We start from the raw sequence: 19,335 nt of genomic DNA on the forward strand, positions 1-19,335 counted from the left end.
AGCAAATGGCGAATGGGCCAAACCCTCTTCATTGAAAAGGGAGCAATAAAGATATCCTGTCTAACTCTTCCTGCCACAGATCAGTAAAAAAATCTTATCTATGAATCACCAATCCTGGGTGAGAAATGCCAATCAACATTAATTTGGTGCTCTGAATGTCCTGGCAGGAGGGACAGGAGGCTATCCTGCTAAATCACATTTAAATTAGCCTAGGTGGGCAGCTGCCTCACAGATAACGCTGGTGGAGAACAATGTAAGGCAGATGATTTACCAATTAAATGAATCAAGCTTCCCAAACACTGATGGCCTGAGGACTAGGGTGCCATGTGTTTCTGCCAGACACAGATCTGTTTCCATAACCAAATTAGGCTTCAAGTTTATAACTCATATGTCTAACCCTCCCTACTGAGTCTCCCACCCCCTACACACATCCAAAGTAGATTGCATGTTAATGAACAAAGCTCAGACTTTCTCCATTTCTCCACTTGTCAAAATCTCTTTCACCTTCGCAACCAACAGTAAATCACACGTTCTGCTTGAACAGGCGCTCAGACAAAACCCCTGCCAAATGGCTAGCATAGGAGAAAGGCCTTTGTCAGAGCATAGGCATTGTGTTTTTAAAAAGGAAAGATAGCCCGCGTGGAAACAGGAAGGCTCGATCTGGCTATCCTTTTAAAAATGCAAGGTGTCGGGTGCAAAACAGAATTCAAAACTGAATTCGAGCACTAGCTTGCAACGGACAGCCAAGCTCATGAAAATCTTAGGGGGTTGTATAATAATAATAAATAACATTTAGGTAGAAAAGTTTGCAGTGTGCTTTATAATATCTCGTTTAATCTTCAGAAAAGTGTTTAATGTTTTTCTTATAATCTTTGTTTTACAGATGGAGAATAAGAGAAGTGGTTTTCCTAAGATCACGTAACTAAGACTTATTAATAAAAAGTTTGATGCTCTTTCTATTATAACATAGTGTCTCTCCAAAATGTTTTCTGATTCTGAAATTCTGTGAGTAAAAATCTAAATAGCAGGAAACATCGAAGAGGCCATTTGAGACCATTTATAGTTTCTATCACAAAAAAAGAATGAGAAGAAAGGGAGAGAGGAAAAAAGAAAACAAAAATTCAAACAAAAAATAGAAACAGAAAAAACAAAAGAGAAAAAAGAGCATTAAAATGCATTCAGAAATTAAGAGAAGAGAGATTTGTTCACCTTGATTTTTGCTCAAAAAGGCAGTCAGATGCCAATTTGTTTTCCTTTTTTTGTAGAGACATAAAAGGCACACAGTGAAATCTTAATAAATGTACTGGATGTTGCAGCATTAACTGATGAGCCAGACAAGGTGAAGACCTCAGACTACCAAATGTTTTGAAAGATGAATAGCGAGTGCGAAACTGTGAACTGAAATAGATTTTGGAATCCTTAAAAAAAGAGCTAGAGGAAGTCTTTGAGACAATTGATTGCAAATATTTGAGCTTACAACTGAGCAAATGGAGAAAAGAGAAGTGACTCATCAGTCCAACAAGTGGTAGTATCAGAACCAGACCCCAATTCTTGGGTCTCCTGCCCTCCTGGCACCAAAGGCAGCTATCATAAGTAACTTGAGTTTCAGAGGGGAAGGAAAAGACTACAATGTCCCAGGTACTATTCAAGACACTTGGTAGGGGACTCCAGGACAGCTTGTGTAATGCCTATTTTAAGTAGCTGGAAGATTCTGCAGTATGGGAAAAGCTCACTGAAGGCAAAAGTAAATATTACCTATTGTGGTTCTGGAAAAGAAAATAATTTCTCATTTATCTACTGGAGCTGTTTGGCAAACTTGGTAATATATGAACATGGAAAGCCAATGAGTATACTTTTGTAAAAATCCTTGACACTTTTATCAATTTTCCAGAAGATGTTTTAGAGCTTTTAAGCACAGAATGAATAAGGGAAAACAGCTTCATTAATATTGTCTTTAAGCCAGTACCTTACACTTATACCTTATATATACTTATATAAGAAATAGAAAGTACCGTATATAAGAAACAAAGGTAGATTTTAAAAAACGCTTTTCCTGTATATTACAGCAATAACAGAGAAACCTCCAGGATATTAACATAGGCATGTATCTAATATCATTTTTAAGAGACTATTTTGAAAATGGCACACAATGAAGACCGGTGGAGCTAAACCATTCCATATAGTAATACACCAAGCCGATGTGAGTAAATTACAGGCTATAAGACCAAGCAGATATCTAGCCCACGAATTTCCATGAGGGCCTGTACAAAAAATGCATTCAAAGAAAGAAAAATAAATACACATGATACCTATATCATGATGGGTTCATTACTAGCTACAATTTGGAGCAGGGTTGTTGGAACCCTCGCCGTCATTCTCTGCAGTATCTGCTCCACATGCTGATATTGCTGCCAAAAGGCCAGCAATTACCTGGACATGATCAGAAAGGGGGCTGGGAAAGTACAGACATTATTATCATTCTGTATACAAAATGATGTGCTGCAGCTGGAATGCTGCATGTAATTTCAATACACACTGCAAGAGACACTGTGTGGCAGTGCTAAAGAAATCCCAGAGAAAACATGGAAATAATTAAATTTTAAAAATTAGCATGAACTAGACTAAAATAACAATTTGTCTATAAACATGAAGGTGACAGAAATTTAGCAAACCAACATGCAATTTGAAAGGGACAAATATTGAAATATAGAAGTAGGTCTCCTCTCACACACTAATTTTTGAACCTGAATGAACATTTTAAGGAAATAAAAGCATTAACTCTGTCTCTGCTACTAACTAGCTAAATGGAAGACAAGCTTTGTGTGGCCATGGAGGCATTTGCCACCTCCCTGGCCTCCCTCCAGCAACAAATCACGTCACTGGCCCAGGTAATTCTCCAGAACCGAGGAGCCCTTAATCTGCTGACAGCAGAAAAGGGAGGTATCTGTCTGTTTCTTCAGGAGCAATGCTATTACATCAGTGAAACAGGCCTTGTGGAAAAAAAATGTCAACGCTCTTTATCGCCTCCAAGAGGGCCTCCGCAAGAAGCAAAACGCATTAGTCTCACCTTTTAACTGGTTGCAATCCCCCTTGCTTACCTGGCTGACCCCTAGTTGTTTGCCTTCTGTTAATGTTGGCCCCTTTTTTTCCTCAGGTTTTTACAGGCCTGCATGGGGGAAATTTCCAGGGTGGCCGTAAACCAGATGCTGCTGTGTCCAACTCCCAACCGAGGCACCAGCCAACTGACCCTTCTTCCACACTTCGCCCCTATTCAGCAGGAAGTATCCAGAAAGAAGCGGCGTCCTATATCATGAAAAGGGCCGGAATGTAAAGCCCGTTGCCTCGCTGGGGAAGTTGGACACACCCACCTCTGCACCCGGCACCAGGCTCTGCACCCGGCACCAGGCTCTGCACCCGGCACCAGGCTCTGCACCCGGCACCAAGCTCTGCACCCGGCACCAGGCTCTGCCACATGGCTCTCCTGGAAGGCTCCAGCTGATGTGAGGCTCTTGACCGGCTCTCCCGCTGGAAAACCAGCCCAACAACCCACCAACTAATAGCAGCCCGACCCGACTCAATCCCTCTCCCCTGGAGTCAATCAGAGCACCCAGCTGTTCCTTGTTCCTCCTAGCCATAAAAACCCCATGCCCCAGGGAGTTGGCGTGACTTCCCTGGCCCCTTTCCCCGGGACCATGGAACCTCGCCCGGGAACTGAATACGTTGGATTTTCATTTTCTTATATTGGCCTCAGTTTCCTCATTTTAAACTCGGCAATAAACCTTACAATAACATACTTTGCAGCAACTTAAATGGAGCAGGAGGCCATTATCCTAAGTAAACCAATGCAGGAACGGACAACCAAATTAAAAAAAAAAAAAAAAAAAGAGTTTCTTTAAGCTCTCTGGACTTCACTTTCTTCATCTCTCAGATAAAGGGACTGGAATAGATTAAGTCAAATCCAAGGCATCAAAGCTTTATTGAGCAACTACTATGAAATACTGAGAGCTAGAAAACTGTATGACACGTGACCTATGCCATTAAAAAGCTCACACCCTTGTCATAGGAATAAGATACATTCTAATGGCTGCATTAAAAAATACAGATAAGGATGTATTAAGCATCACCCAGAGGGACTACATGCTGACATGAAAACCTCGGGGAGAAGGTTTGCCTAATAAAGTGATTTCTAAACTTCAGAGCCATGAAGGCAACAAACAAGTCTTTGTTTTTATTTGCCGTGCCAAACTCAGTGACTGCTTCTTAGAAGGAACTTGATAAATAACTGTTGATCATAGAATGTAGCATCTAAAATAAAATTTGAAGGATGAGTAAGATTGTTTTTCTGTCAAAGATGAATTTGAGAAAATCATTTATGTTTGAGGGATTTACATAGAAAAATGTTTAGATGCAAGAAAGTGTAAAGTATTTCTAGAAGGAAGAATGGCATGATTTGGCTGTAGTATAAGGTATTGTGACAGAATTAGAGGCCGGTGCTGAAAAAAAAAAATAGGCTGGGAATGCATAAAGGAGGTACTTGAATTCCAAGGGCATAAATTTACATCTGAATCCATTTAAGGATTCTAACCGAAAGATCAAAACTGTTTATCTAGTTTTTTGAATATTTTTCTGAAGATGGTTTAGAACAAGCTGAGACTAAGAGGCTATTTAAATAGCAAAGTTAGTACTTAGTAATCCCAAAATTAGAGTTGTGGCATTTTTCTATTTAGTTTATTCATTCATTAATTCACCAGGAATGAATGAAAGCCTCCTATGTATTAGTCATTATGCGAAGGGTTGAGGATTCAGATATGAATGAGAAGTGGTTCTTGACCTTAAGGGTCTCCAAATGCACAGACGTGTAGTGAACAACTTTTCTTGTTGCCCGTGCAACCTCTGTTCTCCTTTTCGTTCTCGACAGTGCCCTGCTTTTACCTTGGGAGCCACTCTTCCCTTTCAGATGCAGTCTTAGTGGGATGGTCAACAATGTGTCCTACATTTCGAGAACCAGCAGAAGGAAGTAATGATAATGGAAAGCAAATAAGGAGGAGTGAGTCAGAGGGAGAAGGAGGCTTTAGCATCTTCCTGAAAGTAGGAAGAAAGCTTCAAGAATAAAGTAATCCACAGGGTCAAATACTGCAGTAGGTTTGAGTAAGATGAAGACTCCAAAGATGATATGAGTTTGGTAGTTAGGACATTGGTGACCTCCACAGGTGACCTTCAGAAGAATCACCTGGGGAACTGGTCAATAGAATTTGTGAATCTCCACCTTTAGGGATTCTGATTTAGAAGGAGTACAAAGAAGGCCTTAGGATCTACATTTATAACAACAACTACTGATTATTTTGATGCAGGTAATATACAGACCATGTTTTAAAGAAACACTAGGTAAGTATGATTTTCATTCAAAAGACAAAAAACATAAAGTTGCCTAATTCAGGGACCATTTAAAAGACCAAATTGAATCAATAGCCTGGTTGATCTGATCGACTGTGCAGAAACTAGCCATTACCATGGCAAAGTGGGGAGGAACAGTCAATAAAAAGCAATTGATTTATTGTTCGTATATAAGATGAATGTAGACATGGATTTTGTTTCAAATGATTTAGATGAAAAATAAAAGCTACCTAAGCTCAAAGAAAAGGTATGTTTTTATTTCTTTAAATAACTCAATTTCCATTACTGTTTTCATAAAATGGACGTGAAATGTAAAGCATATAATATATCTCAGGTCTTTTCTCTGCCATATCCTTGATCTTACTGCTTCCCCATTAAGAAGATTTGGAGAAAGATTGATTAATTCCTTATCTTCATTGTTGCCACACTCCCCTGCATGTTTTGATTGCTGTTGGGACTAGAGCTAAGAAAATGACATCAGGACAAATGTTGTTGGGGCATTTCCAACCCATTAGAATTAGTAAATATTTGAAAGCTTGCTAGACAGCTGGTTCTTAGGAGATAGCGTCTCCCTTCCAGATTTAACTAGAAAAGTAAATTTTTTTTACTCATACAGAGACCTCGGGCTTTCAGTGTTTGATCATTAAGGATGATTCATTGAGGTGGAATTTTTCAGGAGTGCAGGTTATCTTGGAACACCTCATTAGACAGAACAAAATCCACTTATAAACTCGGATACTAGAAGGCCTTGGTTCTAGGCCCTGTTCTGCCCTGAGTATAACATGTAATCTAAGAAAGCTTTAGCACTCCTGGTATCATAGGCGATTCTAGACTAGAGTATGTTAGTGCTTGATCGAACCTAAAAGATTAGATTACTTGGTCCACTCCTTTTGTTTTAAAGTTGAGAAAACAAAGGGGCTGAGCAGGGAGATGACTTCTCCAAGATCAGGTGGTTGATGGTGGCTCTTGCCAAAGCTGACACCTAAGCCCTGCGTTCCCAAATTCGTCTTTTTTCCACTGCACCTTATAGCTTTAGGGTATGCACCAGGAAGACACAGAAATCTCCATTTTAGAAATGAGGAAATCGCCTCAAGGCAATTATCAATTTTTCCAGCATCAAATATTGAAATGGGAAAAGTTCCCTTGTCCCCCTCACAGGGCATGCGACAGGGGAAGTGGCTCGCTTCTTCAGTGCTCCACTGCTGAAACCTCTAGGGGGTGCACGCAGACGGGAGGTGGTGGGGCTCCGACCACACGGCAGCATCTCGGGGTGAACGTTTACAGCTGAATTCAGGTGGACGTGTGTTACGGTGTTCTTTTCGTTTTGCCGTCTATAGGCGAAAACTTGTGTTAACTCACTTAGACCCTCTGCCTTATCGCAAGGACAAAAGGCTTTCTGTATCTCAGGTTCTTGCCTTGGTATGCCAGAAAAATTGAGTCACACATGGGCTTGGAGAATGAGTGCAAGGTTTTACGAATGGTGGAGTAGCTCCAGCAGATGGTTAGGGAGCCAGCAGGGGGATGGAGTGGGAAGGTGGATTTCTCCTGGAGTCAGGCGGCTCAGCGGCCAGACTGTCCTCCACCCGCCCTTGCCAGATTCCTGTCGGCATCCATTCTGCCAGCCCACGGCCTGCCCCTGTCTGCTGGTGCCTGTCGGCTCCTACAGATGTCCAGCCGCTCTTCTGTCAACGAGCTTCTCTCAACATTCAGCTGCTGGTGTCTCCGTCTGCTAGGGTCTCGGGTTTTTTTTTTTTTTTTTTTTTTTTTGACAGAGTCTGGCTCTGTCGCCAGGCGCCAGGCTGGCTGGAGTGCAGTGGCGCGATATCGGCTCACTGCAACCTCCGCCTCCCGAGTTCAAGCACCTGCCTCAGCCTCCCGAGTAGCTGGGACCATAGGTGCGCGCCACCATGCCCAGCTAATTTTTTTGTATTTTTAGTAGAGACGTGGTTTCACCATGTTGGTCAGGATGGTCTCGATCTCTTGACCTCATGATCCACCAGTCTCTGCCTCCCAAAGTGCTGGGATTACAGGCGTGAGCCACCGCGCCCGGCCGTCTCGGGGTTTTTATAGGCGCAGAATAGGAGCATGGCAAGCCAGGGTGGTCTTGGAAAATGCAACATTTAGGCACAAAAACAGAAATGCCTGTCCTCCCCTAGATCCGTGGGTACAGGCCTGGGGTGGAGCTTTAGCTGGGGACCCGCCCATCTATACCTAGCACTTCCCTGCCCCGCCATATCAATATCTCATACTAATAGCAATGCAAAATTACATACTAATATCCTGCCAATGGAGCATTGCCAAATGCGTGAGAATCTTTCTCCAATATTCTCAGTCTAATGTTAATTTATTTACTACACAGCAAATAGAAAAGAAACCTACCATCTTCTGTGGATGGTACATTTAATAATGTCAACGTTTTTGAATGATAAAACCAGGACTGAAACCAGTATTTTCTAACATCCAGCTTAGTGTTTTATCCACAGCAACACACATCATGTTCCCTGAAATGATTTAACCAAGGAGAAGCTTTGGATTGTGACACAGAAGTCACATCATGGAGTCTAGCCATTGTGTCTGCCTTTTCTTACCACTCCTGCAAAGAAAGCCTTTTGAAATGATCAGTGAAATATATATATTTAAACAAATGTATATATTTAAATATTTAATAAATGTATATATTTAAATATGTATATTTATATATTTAAATATATAAACATAATATATATTATTCATATTTAATATATATATTAATATATATATAAATATATTATCACACATGGGCTTCGAGAATGAGTGCATTCTCCATAATATTTAAATATATATATTTATTTATTCAATTCAAAGAAGCATTTCTTTCCCATGTTGGGGTCTCTGGGTTGTGTTTTATTTCTTCCAGAAGAAAACTTTCCAAGAAGGGCTGTTCCTCCATATTTGGCTAAAATGTCCCTCTTAGAACCATATCTATGTGGATACATTGATAGAAAGAGCACTAGTGGGCTTGGATGGCATTTGCAAATGCCTCCAGAACACTTGATAACTTAGTATGGGAAAACAGGATGGAGCCTGGTGACAAGAGAAGGAAAAGAAGAGACGAGCAGCTCCCGAGGTGCAGAAGCCACCGTGGTTAAGAGCCGTCTGTCTAACAGCATTTGTTTGCTCCATGGCTTAAGCTTTCAGTGAAGGAGTATAAAGGACTAAGTAACTGGACAGAGCTAGTCCTGAGGAAAATTAGTAGAAAACATGAAATAATCTCTCACCATAGTCAGTGAAATTTGAGGGACACTTTGAAAGTCTTCTGAACCACCTACAGCAGTGGTTCTCAGACTCCTTGGTCTCAAGACCCCTTTGTTAGCTTCAAACAACAAAATGAGGGAGAAAAGTTACATTTTTTTGGCAAATATTTTGTATTTATGGCTTAATTTTTTAAAAAGCTATGTTATCAAATATTCTTCTGCAATAGATCTATTGTGTTACATTGTTCTGACTGAGGTATATGAAGCAAATCCAGGCTTATCCAGACATGTAGTTGGAAAAGGAAATATTTTAATAGCTTTTTTATATCATTGTGAATATTCATCTTTGACATTACACCAAAACTGAACAAATAGTTTCTTTGTGTGTGTGTACGTACTGAGATGGGATCTCGCTTTGTCACTGAGGTACAGTGGCATGATCAGGGCTCACTGTAGCCTCAATCTCCTTGGGCTCAAGAGATCCTCCTACCTCAGCCTCTCCAGTAGCTGGGACTACAGATGCATGCCACCATGCCCAGCTAATTTTTAAATTTTTCATTTGTAGAGACAGAGTCTCACCATATTGGCCAGGCTGGTTTGAAACTCCTGACCTCAAGCAATCCTCTTGCCTCAGTCTCCAAAAATGAGGGGATTACAGGCATGAGCCACCAGGCCAGGCCAAAACTGAACAAATGATTTCTTGAAGATTTATTTGCAATGTGTAATCTGAAACTGTATTAATTTTTTACACTTTGCTACATCAAAATCCTTTGGTCTATTTTGTACATCAAACGGATCTTTTACTCACATTACTCACATATGATTTGCAGCACTGTGTATTGATGATATGTTTCTTTGAATTGTTTAGATCTTCCAAATGTTGACATATTTCATTGTCCAATATCAAAAACATCTCATTTATTAATGTCATTACCAATCTTATCAAAAAAAGTCCTTAAGTACTGGGAAACTGTCAAGTTTACAGTACCAAATACAGTTTTCCAGGACTCTCATTTTTGCTTGAAAGCACAAATATTGGCAGGGCACAGTGGTTCATACCTGTAATTCCAGCACTTTGGGAGGCCAAGGCAGGAGGATTACCTGAGTTTAGGAGTTTGAGACCAGCCTGGCTAACATGATTAAATCCCATCTCTACTAAAAATACAAAAATTAGCTGGGTTTGGTGGCAGTTGCCTGTAATCCCAGATGGAGGCTGAGGCCAAAGAATTTCTTGAACCCAGGTGCAGAGGTTGCAGTGAGCAGAGATCGTGCCAGTGGACTTCAGCCTGGGCAACAAGAGCGAAACTTTGTCTCAAAAAGGAAAGAAAGAAAGAAAGCACAAATGTTATCACTGGTGGGGGAGAAATACTATTAGTTGTTTTCTTTGAAGTACCAGGCTTACTTCATTCATTCTCAAAGAAATGTCTGCCAAATATCCAAGTCTCAATAATCATTGCTTCTTGATTAGTAGCTCATTCTAGTATAAATAATGGCACATGAAAAGAGCAAGTAACTCAGCTCACAATTTAAACACTTGCACAATTGCTTGGCCTGAGACAACAGTCATACTTTGCTATGCATTTATGTGTTTTATATGTACTTTCCATTTTGTGAAACTATTAAAAATATATAAACTTTAGACTCAGATTTAGTAAAATTAGAAACTTTGCTTCTTCAGGAACATTTTAATATTTAACAGTTTTCCACTTTCTACGTTTCTTCCATCCTTCTTTCACTCCCTCCTTCTCTTCTTTTATACCTTTCTCCCTCCCTTCTTTCTCCCATTGTCTGTGAGTCAGAAGTGGAAAAGAATACAATGGCTGCCAGGGAAGCTTGGAGACATTGCCTTGATGTAAGGCACCCAACAGTGGACACACAATTTCTCTGTAACATCATTACAAATGTCAAGACAGTGAAATATAATGCCTTTTATCATTATGAAAATGGTTTTGACAATAAAATGGAGAAAGATCATCGTTTCAACAAATTGTGCTGGAACAACTGAACGACCACATGTAGAAACATGAACCTAGACGCAAACCTTGCAGCCTTCACAAAAATTATCTCCATACGAATAACAGACCTAAGTGCAGAATGCAAAAGTATAAAACTCCTAGAAGATGACCTAGAAAAAAATCTAGATGGCCTTTTTAGATATGACAACAAGGCATGATCCATGAAAATGAGAATTGATATGGTGACTAAAGTTTTAAAAATTCTGTCTGTGAAAGACTGTCGAGAGAATGAAAAGGATACCCACAGACTGGGCAAAAATATTTGCAAAATACATACCTGATAAAGACTGTTATTCAAAATATACAAAGAGCTATTAGAATCCAACAATAAGAAAACAAAAAACTCAGTTACAAACTAGGCCAGGTTGGGTGCTGTGGCTCACACCTGTAACCCCAGCACTTTGGGAGGCTGAGGCAGGCAGATCACCTGAGGTCAGGAGTTCGAGACCAGCTTGGCCAACATGCCAAAACTCTGTCTCTACTAAAAATACAAAATATGAGCTGGGTGTGGTGCTGGGCAGCTGTAATCCTAGCTACTCTGGAGGCTAAGGTAGGAGAAACGCTGGAACCTGGGGGGCGGAGGTTGCGGTGAGCTGAGATTGTGCCACTGCTCTCCAGCCTGGGAGACAGAGGGAGACTCCATCTCAAACAAACAAACAAAAAACCAGGCCAAAGACCTTAACAGGTACCTCACCAAAGGAGATATACAGCTGTCAAATAAGCATGTGAAATAACACTTTGCATCCTATATCATTAGGGAAATGAAAATTAAAATGACAATGAGATAACACTGCATACCTCTCAGGATGGCCAAAATCTAGAATGCTGACAATGTCAAATGCTGGTGTGGATGTAGAGCAACGGGAGCTCTCATTCATTGCTGGTGGGAATGCAAAATAGTACTGCCACTTCGAAAGACAGTTTGGCAGTTTTTCACAAAACTAAATATACACTTATCATATAATCCGGCAGTCACACTTGGTATTTACCCAAAGGAACTGAAAATTTATGTCCATGCAAAAATCTACATGCAGATGTTTATAGCAGCTTTCTTCATGATTGCCAAAACTTGAAAGCAACCAAGATGTTCTTAATCAGGTAAATGGATAAATAAACTGTGGCACATCTGGACAATGGTTATTATTTGGAGCTAGAAGGATATGAACTATCCAGAAAACAAAAGACAGTGAGGAAATTTAAATGCATATCACTAAGTATAATAAGGCAATCTGAAAAGGCTACATACTATACAATTCCAACTACACAACACCCTGGAAAAGGCAACACTGTGAAGACAGTAAAAAGATCAGGGATTGCCAGAAGGTAGTGAGAAGGCAGAGATGAACAGGTGGAGCATGGAGAGTGTTTACAGCGGTGAGACCACTGTGTATAATATTATTATAATAGTAGATACAGGTCATTACACATTTGTCTAAACCCACAGAATGTACACCAACAACAAACCCTCATGTAAACTGTGGATTCTGGGTGATGTATCAATGATTCCTCTGGGTGATGTATCAATTCGTTCCTCAGTTGTAACGAAGGAACCATTCTAGTTGGGAATGTCAATAACGAGGGAGGCTATGTGTGGGGGCAGGGCCCATATGTAATATCTCAGTGCCTTCTTCACAATCTTGCTGTGAACTGAAAATCGCTCTTTAAAAAAGCCTCAAAAAACAATTTTGACCTCATAAATCCTCTAAAGATGTCTCAGAGACTCCAGAGAGTTTCTTAGCCCGTGCTTTGAGAACTGCTAACCTATACTATCTATTTTTAAAATGTTCTCTTGGCAAATACGTCAGAATCACTTGTTATTTTTTTAACTAACAAATAAAAATTTTAAATATTTGCGGTATACCATGTTTTGACATATGTATACATTGTAGACTAGCGCATTACCTCACATGTATCACTTTTTGTGTTGAGAACACTTGAGTTCTACTCTCAGCAATTTTCAAGTATCCAATATTTTGTTATTAACTAGAGTCACCTAATGTAAAACGGATCTCTTGAACTTATTTCTCCTAACTGAAGTTTTATATCCTTTGGCTGATATCTCCCTAATCCTGTCTACCCCCAGCCTCTTATAGCCACCCTACTACTCTACTTCTACGAGCTTGACTTTTTAAGAGTCCGCATATAAGAGTGATCACACAGTATTTACCTTTCTGCACCTGGCTTGCTGCACGTAACATAGTTTCCTCCAAATTCATTATATTGTCAGTTATGACAGAATATCCCTCTTTTTTAACAGTGAATAGCATTTCATTGTGCATATATACCACATTTTCCGTATTCATTCCGATGGACTCAGCTTAATTCCATATTGTGGTTATTGTGACTAGTGCTACAATGAACTGGGCGTGCAGGTATCTTTTTGAACATATCACTTTCATTTCCTTTGGATATGTACCAAGTAGTGGGATTGCTGGATCACACGGTAATTCTATTTTTAACTTTTTTGAGGAAACTCCATTCTGTTTTCCCTATTAGCTATACTAATTTACATTCCCACCAAAAGTGTGCAAAGGAACACTTTTTGCCTCCCCCTCGCCAACACTTGTTATCTTTCCTTTTTTTGGTAACAGTCATTCTATCAAATGTGAGGTGAGATACCATTGTGGTTTTGATTTGCATTTTCCTGATGATTAGTGATGTTGATAATCTTTTAATATACCTGTTGGCCATTTGTGTGTCTTCTTTTGAAAAATGTCTATTCGGGTTCTTTGCCCATTTTTAAACTTAATGTGCGTTCTTGGCATCTCTGCTGTAACTCTATTGACCATAAATGCCTGGATTTATTTCTAGGATCTCTATTCCGTTTCATTGGTCTACATGTCTTTTTCTGTGTCAGTAGCATGCTACTTTGATTACTACAGCTTTGTAGTATATTTTTAAACAGGTAGTGTGATGTCTCCGGTTTTGTTCTTTTTGTTAAAAATTCCTTTGGCTATTCAGGGTCTTTTGTGGGTCCATACAAATCTTGGGATTGTTTTTTTCCTATTTCTGTGACCATGTCTTTTGAATTTTTACAGAAATTGCACTGAAACCACAGATCCCTTCAAGTAGTATAGACATTTTAACAATATGAAGTCTTTCAATTCATGAACATGAATAATTTTTTCCTTTACTTGTGTCTTCTTCCATTTCTTTCATCAATGTTTTATAGTTTTCAATGTACAGATCTTCACCTCTTTAGTTAAATTTATTGCAGCTATTGTAAAGGGGATTGCTTTCTTAATTTCTTTTTCATTGTTAGTGTATAGAAACATTACTGAGCACCTGAGCAAACCCTATTACCTTAAACAATTTAATTCCTGTCTTCAGACAGCCTGTTTCATCCTCAGCTTCTGTTCTCAACTCCACTTTCCTATGCCCTCCGCACACAGTCCAAGTGCAAAGACAAATTTCTCTTCTTTTTTCCTTTCCATATCATGTAATCTACAAAGAAGATGGGCATGTGTGGATTTAAAAAAAACAAAACGATGCTTTATCCAGCTTTGAAGGCACTAACCAGAACTGGGGTAAGATGTATGGAATAATTAAAGCTGCTATGATCTTTTACGCTCCAAAAGCCTTTTAAATTCGTGTCGTCTTTGGTCAACAGCTTTACAATTCTAACAAGCAATTTTCACAAAGCACTATTAAAGGCCGTAAACTTTATTTTCTTCTCTCTAATTCTCCTTAAAAAAATTTCTTAAGTTGCTCTGAGTTGAGAAGGGATGGGTACAATGTATCTTTAAATAATAAAGAAACAATTTTAATATTCTCATAAACATCATCCCCTCTGCTGGCTGCTACAAACTTTAACAGCCCAGCAGCCAGAAAAGCAAGTAGGGCAAACAATACAAGAAGAGTCATTATTGTAACTAAATTAGACCGTTTGTTTTCTTTCCCTCAAATCAAATTGTGTAGGAGCTGCTTTATTGCAAAACAGACATTAAAATTCCAGCAAGACCTCAGAGAGAAAGTAATTTCTATTTTATCAGTGCTGTAAAGCTGTCTTTATGTTCTGAAGCAGGAAATATTGCAAGGATATTTATAGCTTCAGCTCCAAAGCCAGTTTGAATAGAAATGTTACCGCGGTCGCTGGAGCTGTCATACTGCTCGGTGGAGCAGGGGATTTTAGTGAATTTGTGAATTACTGTTTCAGTCTTGACAAGTCTCTCAGTGAAGCTGGTGTGTGTGTCTGGAGCCGTTTGGTGTTTTGGGAGATAATGATTAAAGACTTGGATTTGCTTTAAGGAGAGATTTAAATGATATTCTACAGCTAATCAGTTTGGCTTATCAAGTCCTCCTGGAACAAATACAAGGTTTGCAAACTTTGCCATCCTTAGCGTTTGGTGACCCCGCAGCAAGCATTCTCCAGCCCTCTTCACTTTCCTTCTTCGTTGCCCCCCTCCCCTTTCTGTCCTTGACCTTCCCATCCTGGTGTCCCTTCTCCTCTTCTGTCTGAACTTCGTACCAAGATCTGACAGTTCTTTACCATCCTGCTCCTCCCCTGGGGCCTGAGGAAATGATTTGTTATTGTATCTTGAATGTATTTTAACTTTCTTGTGAAATGCTCCGGGGTTCCACGAACACTATCCTCACCGTCACAGTGGAAAGAGCTTTTTTTGTTTCACACGGGGAAGAACTGAAGTCTAGACATGGGAAGTCTAAGATCATACAGAGTCTGAGGAGAACAGATGGGAGGCACATCAGGTTCTCTTGTTTTAGTTCAATTTTAGTGCACCACTGCCACTTCCGTATCACAGCAGCAAAAACAGAAGTTTCATGACCGAGGTGTAAATAGACAATCATTTGAGCTAATTTATCTGAAAGTGAGGCAATGAATAGAGACTTTTAATAGCTCCAGAGCTACCTTAGGCTGGGAGGGAAGACAGAGCTACGCTGTGCCTGGGCATATTATTGCTCGAAAGCCAGCAGCAATGGGGGTGGGGAATGGCTCCAGCCTTGGGATGAAAGAGACCATGGAAATGTGCAGTGGTCTTTTTCATATAGCTTCTCAAAACTAATCTAAAGGGCTTTGCTTTCTGTTTGTGGGTCAAGGGTTTGATTTACGGCACACTGTTGATCGCCTGACCACTCAGGTCAACAGGAGAGTTTAATTCCCGATTAGGCAATCTGTAGTGAGGTTTTCTTCAGAATCACATCCCAGAGAATCCTGTTGCTTTGTGGGACAAAGAATTTACCCTCTGCTCAGAACCTGCTGTTTCGGTGAGACATGAAGATGCTTTTCAAATCCCCCTAAGCTTAGATAGAAATAACAGACCTTGCCTTAGGGAATGTCCAGCTGTGGAGACTTGGCCACTCTTATCCAATTTTGCACCTGCATCCTTGACTTGCCATTGAACCAGAGAAGGTAAGGGCTAAAAATGATTTTAGAGGACCTCTAAGACAATCCACCATTTAGAGGCAGATTAGAACTCAGGTCTTTTGTGCTCAGGGCCAGTTAGCGTTCCTCTGCACAAGTGCTGCCCAAAGCAGTAGCCAGCAGCCACATGTGACTGTTGAGCCCTTGCATATGGCTAATCCATTTGGACTAATCCATGTAGGCTAATCCAAATGGAGATGTGCTGTTAAGTGAATAGACTATACAAGATTTCAAAGACCTATTAGAAAAACAAGAATGTAAAATAGCTCAAAAATACTTTTTTATATTGATTACATATTGAAATTATAATATTGGGTAAAATAAAATATATTAACATTCATTTCACCTCTTTTTTAATGTGGCTACTAGAAAATTTCAAAGTATATATGGGGCTTGTATTATCTTTCTATTGGACAACTCTGTTCTGCACATCTTCCCATTTTGACTATGGGCTCCGAAAGATAGCAATGAGTGCCCAGACTCTCAAACCCTCCTGTGAGGATCCAACTTAATTCTGATTGGGCTACTCTATTATGTTCCTATTAGCTGTCTGACCTCATTTGCCTAAAAAAAACTCCAAGGAAAACTGTCCTGTTCTGCATCCAAGGCTGTGCAAAGTTGTCATCTCTCTGTAAAAGTTCAGGGGGTAGTGGGTGGTTTGAAATTCAAGTTCCCAGTAAGAATATCTCAAATTAAAAAGAATTTAGACATAAAATTACTAATTTCCTTATATCTATGTCTGGATTTTCCTAATTTATTCACTTCTGATTTTTAGGATGAGCTTTAAAAAGGATATATTCAAACATAGGTTATATGGATACTCAGCTTAGAACACAGCTCTCCCATTGACTGAAGTCTACCACTATGGTTTGGCTCTGTGTCCCCACCCAAATCTCATGCTGAATTGTAATCCCCACATGTCAGGGGAGGGACCTGGTAGGAGGTGACTGGAACGTGGGGATGGATTTCCTGCATGATGTTTTCGTGATAGTGAGTGAGTTCTCATGAGATCTGATGGTTTAGAAGTGTGGTGCTTTCCCCCTCGCACCCTCTCTCTCTCCTGCTTCACCATGGTAAGACGTGTTTGCTTCCGCTTCACCTTCTGCTATAGTTGTAAGTTTCCTGAGGCCTCCCAGTCACGCTTCTGTACAGCCTGTGGAACTGTGAGTCAGTTAAACCTGTTTTCTTTATAAATTACCCAGTCTCAGGTAGTTCTTTATAGCAGTCTGAGAATGAACTAATACACCTGCTTTCTATTTTCTTTTACTTCCCTTCCGATAGCACCCTTGTAATGATAAAGTTGCGGCCCATAGAGAACCTGTATTTCCTTTTTTAACTTAAATGCTTTGGTAATTGGAGTATTGCTAGGTACATATAATCCTTTACCTTTCAAAATTAGCTATTTCGGTCTTATTTATTGACATCAAACATTGGAGATGATACTTATGGCCTGAGCAGTACCTCTGGCTTCATGAAATTAGAAACACTTTGATTCAGATGGACTCTCCATTAATAAATAGCTGTTTCATATCACAGACTATGGAAGTGATTCCCAAACTTATCTGCACATTAAAATCACCTGGTGATCTTTTAAATCTTCCAAAGTTCAGACTATACCTCAGACCAATCACGTCATAATCTCTCAAGTGTCAGTAGTTGTTGAAGCTTTCCAGGTGACTTCAATGTGCAGCCAAGTTTGGTAATCACTGGCTTGTCAGAAAGCTAGACACCAACCACCTGCCAGGGTGCAAGCCTATTTAAATTATGGTTCTCTTCCTGGAGGGTCATTGTTTCTTCTTCTTCAATAAACCTTTACCACTTTTTCTTGTTGTTTTCCTTGTTATAACAAAGTAAAGCATCTGAATTGGGAAGAAAATAGAGCAGATAATATATGTAAATAAGAACATGAGTTTTACCTACTGCTTGCTCTAAGAGATGGTTCTTACATTGCTAGGAAGGATTAAATTAGAAAAATAAATAAATAAAATATAACGTTAAAAAGCCAGTATTTATATAGACAAGTTTCCAATTTTATTCCTTTGAGCTAGGTTTCAATATCACATTGCTTACATCCATGGTACCTATGGACATCATGAGTTTAGCAAAATTACTTAAGATTGTATTGGCCACTTATCTTCATTCTCACTGAAATGCTCTAAAGCCACATAGATCCCAGAGGAGGTAATACTGCTGGATTCAGAAATAAACGCTGAGAAAAAGCACTTCCTGTATATTTCCTTTCTAAAGGACTTCTGTGTACAGAGTTTCAAGGACTGATTGTATAACCAGACTAAGATTATCACACTAGGGTATGTGTCAAAACCACTTGTCAAGGTGAACATAGGCCATGGTGGAGTTCTTGATTATAATTATTTTATCTGCCATAGATATTGTCTGGATTCTAGCCTGATCTCAAATGCAAAACAGAGCCTGGATGACAATGAGCAATTACCTGCAATATATACGTTAGGGGGAGGCTTAGGTCTATCAGCATGCTCTACAACAGTGCCTATTGATGCACCTGTGTGTTTTCAAAACATAACTCCAGTTAGTTAAAGACATATGGGAAATGATTAGTCCAGAAGCTGTAGTCCTTAATTTTAGATGAAACACTAAACTATATATCTTTGCTTTTCTGTCCATATCTGCTCTTATTTCACAATTTAAAATCTCTTAAGGAGCATGCATTAAATGCCAATTATGTATACATATTTATAAAAAGTATATATATTTATAAAATACATAATATATATATTTGTATATATAATATATAATATATATTATATATAACAAATATTATATATTATATATATATAATTTGACCTTCATACTTACTCTGTAGAGTACTACTTCATACTGTGAAGCACATACTACATACTATTATGTTTTATTCTGCCATACTACAACTAAGCATTGAAGAGAAGAAGAGTTAAATAAATCCACCAAGATTTTGTGGCTAGCAAATAGTGTGACCACAATGTGAAGCCAGGTCTCTTTGATTCTAGGGTCCATGCTCTTTTTGGTAGGCTGAAACGTCTTCCATAACTGGAGAGTGACATATGAGGAAGGATTGTGTGGCATAGGTGATCTACCATAACAGGGCAGTAAGAGATGCTTCTATGAAAAGACAGCCAAATTATTATTCTTTTCCTTTTCATTTTCTATTTTTACTTTGCAATTGTGTACCATCACAAAGCTAATGGAATCAGGACTTATGTTCTGTATTTACACTGCTGATTACAAGTACTTTCATGGTTCATGATCTATCAAGTTTCTGAGAGTTACTGCATTTTCTCTTGGGGCATAGGGACAC

This window comes from Sapajus apella, unplaced genomic scaffold (genome assembly GCF_009761245.1).
Source record: "Sapajus apella isolate SASKATOON/1434 unplaced genomic scaffold, GSC_monkey_1.0 scaffold22, whole genome shotgun sequence".
Taxonomy (NCBI): domain Eukaryota; kingdom Metazoa; phylum Chordata; class Mammalia; order Primates; family Cebidae; genus Sapajus; species Sapajus apella.